A 6000-nucleotide genomic window follows, 5' to 3' on the forward strand; every position below is an offset into this window, starting at 1 on the left:
ATAGTTTTACAGGCAACTTACTACTGCGATTCACAGTTTTCCTATTAATTATGCTTGTCCACCCATTAACCAGAACTTTGGACATATCACAGTCCCGAAGCGAAAGGACGGAATTTCCACCCCACCTGTCACACATTCAGCTCTCTGGCAGAAGTCACACACAAGTTACATTAGTTTCATTGAACTACTGAAACTAAACCCACGTTCACTCCAGTCAAGTATTTTCTACTCTTGGCAAATACTGACTCCTCTAACAGCACCCCACAGCTGATAAAGTGTAATCACCAGCTAACAGAAGCCGTCTCTATTTCCTAACAGGAAGAAAAGGCTGAACTCTACTCTAAAATCATAAAATCCTTTTGAAATACAATATCACAACAGCCTCTCCTACATTACTCACCCAATTCTGTAGCCTGTGATTTGCATCAGGATGCTACACTGTTCCCCCAAGGCACAAGTCCTGGTGAGAAGCAGGCACCTGCCCCTGGTGAGAAGCTGAATTCTCTCGAATTACAGGTGTTGAACCAGTGACTAAGGATCATCACACTGATAACTCAGTCGCTGGGGTTTGATGGAGAACTTTAACAAACCCATCTAAAAAACCCCAAACAAACAAACGAAAAACAACTACACAAAATAAAAGCAACAGACACACGCACAAACCTTCATTGTGACTCAGTGCAACCTTTCCCCACGTTAAAATAATCACACTGGTTAACACAAGAGAACTAGAAAGTGAAAGCACTCAGGATACTTTCGTTTCCCAGAAAAGCTGTTCCCACATCTGTGGATTTCCTACTCAGAGAAAGTAGAAAAGACTTTTCTCTCTCAGTCCAGGTCCTGGTAACACACCCCCCTGTCTCAGATTTTTAAGAACTCTATTCCACAATAAGTACAGGAAGTTCATAATAAAAAAGACCCCAAACAAACAAAACCAAAAAGTCAGGCCTTTAAAGGAATTTATTCCTACATGAAAAGGCTTAAGTGAAGGCACAGCTCTTAAACTTTTTGTTTACTTTTTATGCTTTAAAGGAACATCAGGAATGTCATATTGGACTCTCAGCTTTTGCCAGATGACCAGCTGGAAACTGCAAATCAGTATCTTCACTACAGAAAGCAAAGGGCAGTAAAACATCAAGGAACCCTGGAAGCACCTCTGGGCACCTCAATAATCCCCCCATCACTGGCACTGCCAGCCAGTGGCTGTAAGGGGGTGACTGATGCAGCTCCCCAAACAACTCCTGGCACAGGTCATGTGTGAGGGTCAGACACCTCTCAGCTGGTTCTGCAAAGATCTGGGCCCAGCCTGAATAGGCAGCCTCCAAGTCGAGTTTAACAACCCAGCCACTGCGCCAGTCCCCAGCATCCAGGACATCCCTCACAATCCACACCACTGAAATTATGGATCAGCTTCTCATGGACTGAATAATCAGGTTGTCGACACTCGGGCAAGTTCGAGGAAGAAGAAAAGATTTAGCCAGAAACTGAACAGAATTTCTATCTTTCATTCTTCTTTTTATTACTCTTCAGTTACAAAAGTCCATGAACATCAACTGAATTCACAGAATTAAAGAGATGCTACTTCCAGACCAAACATATCATCTCAGGCACAAGAGTGCAAGAAAAGCAACTGTTCAATTATCCTCCCACTTATCTTTACAAAGCACTTTTAAAAATGTGAAATATTTTTATATTTTGAGGCATGGTAATTTGTTTTTTTGACCTCTTCATAGAAGTGGATGGGTTTTGTCATCTTTTGTAGATGCTGCTCCTAGCAGCTGTCTATAGAGGGTTATCCTAAAAATATATTGTTGTTGGGGTTTTTTAAGGAATTACTGAAGATATTTTAAAATAATATTACAAAAGGTCACCATAAAAATACGTAAGCCTTATATTTTCATATCCTGAAACAGTATTTTTCTTTCAAGGCATGGACCAAAATATATTTAAAGACATTATTTCAGACAAATTCTATATGATAGTACTATAGTTGTAAACTCCTGCTACTACAGGAGCATTACTGAACTTCTGTGAAAGGTTTTCTGAATGCAACAGGTTTTAAACTGCTATTAAAGGTTTCAGAAACATGCTGATTCATATTATATCAATAAAAACAACCCTCCAAAATTCATTAGGCTTGCATAGATACAAAAAAAAATAAAATCCAACAACAACAAAAAAAACCAAACCTTACCACACATACCCCCACCTCACACTAAAATCCATGAAAGTAGTCACAAAACCAGAAAGCATTCAGCAGACCAGTCTGACAAGGGCTTTCAAAATCACTTTGAATCACTGACCTTTGCACCTTGCTCTAGCTTTCAGAAAATACCAAGGGGAATCTGTGTCGAAGGTGTAATTAAACTTTTTAAAATACAGAACAAGATGCATATATTTAAAAGCATAACTCCAGAGCAATTCAAATGATTTTTAATTACTCAGTAGTTGCTGCAAACACTTTCAGTAAACCAGTCTGGTTATTCTTACCTTAGTCAAAAGAGGTAATAAAGCTTTGGGTACCAGCACTGGCAGGTATAACCCCCCCATATTCAAACCCATCTGACACACAGTCCAAACACAAAGATATGTAATCCATCTTCATTCCCTGACCCAGGGTACATTTCTCTGATGCAGGGGGATACCCAGATGTTGGTCAGAGGAAAGAGCAGCTCCAGCCATGTGATGAGAGCAGCATCCTGCAGCCTCTGGGATACACCAAGCACCCACCATCAGGGAACCCTGAACTCAACTGTTAAAACAGAGATTTTAAAGGCTTGGATTTTAAATCCTTGGAAGGTTGCCACCTACTGAGATGGAGAAGCAGAGCACACAAGATATCCCAAGATACCTTCCTTGCGTACCAAGCGCTTGGTAGATACACTTTGCAATTACTTCCTGCCATTCAGGACTGCATCAACATCTCTATTCCAATTGCTGGAGACAGATAACTGCACCATCTCCTGCACAAAGTAGCTTTTGCTTTCAGGAAAGAAAAGCAGTCAGTGCTATATTATTAGCTAAATCCTTCAGTAATAAGTACATCAAAACCATGGGACAAGCAGAGCAGAAGCACACACATGAGCCAGCATAATTTTCTCCTTATTACCCCAAAAAAAGAGTATGGGAGAGGAAGTAAGTAGTATCAGACCTTGCTTTAAGCCAGGTATTATTTCAAGTGGTAAATAGCCTTAAAAGTTTGTGCTTCTTTAAAAAAAAAAAAGTAAAAAAAATTGAGCTGAGCTGACACACCTAACTTTATTCTACTCTCCCGAGATTACACTGCCAATGCACTGCTGAATCACAGGTCTGAAATAACAGTGGGTGTGGGAAACCAAAGGACAGATAAAACAGTCTTTAAACCCATCTATCAACCAACACTCGGGCCCTCTCCAGAAGCAGCAGAACTTGATAACACACATTGCTGAGAGGCCAGCTAAGTGTCACCCTATAAAACCCAGCTTCTTCAACCTGCTGTTCCGAGATGGCCATCACAATAATTATCAGAGCTGAGACAACACTGAAACATGTTTGACCTCCCTGCATGGTTACTTTTAATTACTCGAAAAAAAATCACCATTTCCCCCAGGCCCTGTTGCTCAACCCTGTGTAAGGGACACTGGCCAAGAGAAGGGTCTGGCAGCACGAGGGCTGCCTGGGAAGGTTTTCCTTCAGGAGGAAAATCCATGCCTGTGTTCACCAGCACTGTAGGACTGCCTGGAGTACAGGGAGTCCCACAACACACGTGCCTTAGTTCTTCAGCAGCAAACTGCCTGTTAAAAAAAGGACTTGACTGGACAAAACACAGATGGGACAAAACAAGAAAGTCCTTTCTCTTAACCTCCGAGGCCGTTTACCTTTATTCACATGCTTTAGTCCTCCTATGACCATTATCTATAAGCTCCAGCCACCTAACAGTGTCAGAGAAGCACGCAAGAGATGTGAGCAAGGAGAATAACATGATTAAATATTTGCTTCAGGAAATAAATTACAAGTTTTAATTAGGAGTCAAGATGACCAGTAGAGATGAAAGAAAAAAACTCTCTGGACGCGATGCAGCTGCTTTTACTACACGATAAACTAAAGATAGCTTCAGTGGGAAACAGGCTGTTTGTAGTTAGAGCATTTATTAATACAAACCTACGTGTCCAAGTGCTGCTGAAGTTTGACACACACTTCCTGTATGACAGTAAGAAAACATCAGATGAACAATGTTGGGAACCACAGTTCTGAATAAAGTATGCTGATGACTCAGGCATCTCTTGTAAACTCAATATATTTCTGCTTGTATGTGGTTTCTTCACGCTAACATAAAATAATCACGACAAACTTTGAGGTCTCCAGAACAAACTCTCATTATTCGTGGAGCTTGGGATTTTCCTCTTTTGAGGGAAGATGGTGAGTTAGTGGTATGGTAGCTTCTCCACTTTTCCTCCATCTGTCAGCTCACTGAACCTTCAAAATTTTTCTACTTACATGCAAATAACCTGAACAATGTAAAAAATTGTAACCCAAGTAGCTACTCATTAGTCTCAATAAGCAATGAGATATTTACTCTGGAATCAAATAATGCTTTTTTGAAAAGTACCCTCAAGATTTATCTTTTCCTCACTCCAGCATGGAATCAGGGTTAAAACAGAAAATCCTTGCCATGAAAAAAAAGCTTATTTTACACAGTTGCTCTAGATACTTAGAGAAGTGACCACCAGCCATAGATGCCAACCACAACTTTAGAATTATTGCTAACTTTATTTTTTACTGCAGGATGTGTTACCCAGCATGTCCCACAACCCGTCTTCGACCACCTTTAAGCTTATTCTTGATTTGAAGCTAAAGTAAGCCTGAACTACTGACCCACAAGCAGTTCAGCTGAAAATCACAACGCTTCTTCTAATTTAGCTGAAAATTAACATTTCTCCTTCAGGGTTATTGACAGAAGGTGCAAACAGGCAGCTCTGATCAGCGTGCAGGAGGTACCATGTAAGTGAGCATGGGATGAGATAATTGCGGGACATTCAGTAAACCATCAGAAACAGGTTTTATAAAAGGTAAACTTGTTCACAAAAGTTGTCAGACGCACAGCAGCACCTAAGTTTTCAAACAGAGAAAACACATGTAGCAGTAAATCTGCTACATTAACATTTGACTGAGGAAAAAAAAATCTGTCCGTGCAGCCCTTGCCTTCCTGCTGAAGCAGCCAAAAATCAGTGCTAACTACTTCCAACTACGATAGCAGTCCTTGCCAGACACGCCTTTCCCTCCACACGAGCTTCTTGAATGCGAGTTGTACCACTTTAACCAATTACACCTTAATCAGCACATTCCCACCGTCCACTCTTACGACTGCAGCCATTTAACTTCCACACTGACTACACCAAAGCACAAACACCTTTATCCTCTTATAAAAGCTGCACATGCCATTATTAAAAAATAAATAAAAATCAGAGAACAGGGCAGCAGTCACATCACTAAACTGAAGAGTTGTGTTAACCAGCAAGTTACCTTTAAAGCATAAAAATTATGGCTTAACAAGCACTGAAATTTAATTTTAGATATTTCTCAACACGGTTCAGTTCACTTAAGGGACGAAGAGCTTTGGAAACCATCCTTTTTTTTTTTTTTTTTTTTTTTTTTTTTTTTGGTGACAGAGAAACATTCCCCGCCAAGTCCTGGTGTGCAGCAAGACACCCGTAAGCGCCGTCATTCCCTTAACCCCGTTCCGCGATGCGCGTTAACGCGGGTCCCTAAACGCGGCACTTTTCCACTCCAGCGGGAGAGCGTCACCGGCTGGAAATAGCGTTCACCTTTGGCGGCCGCGGATGCCGGCGCTGCAGGGTCACGCCGGGCGCGAGCAGCATCTCCCCGCGGGGAGCTCGCCCGGGACCCCGCGGTGCCCCGGGGCACGTCCCGCTCGCCCCCAGCGCTGCCGCCCCGCCCGGCTCCCTGCGAGCGCAACAGGCCCGCCCGGGCCCCGCGGAGCGCGGGGTGTCTCCCGCGGGC

This window comes from Corapipo altera, unplaced genomic scaffold (genome assembly GCF_003945725.1).
Source record: "Corapipo altera isolate COAL_440 unplaced genomic scaffold, ASM394572v1 58, whole genome shotgun sequence".
Lineage (NCBI taxonomy): Eukaryota > Metazoa > Chordata > Aves > Passeriformes > Pipridae > Corapipo > Corapipo altera.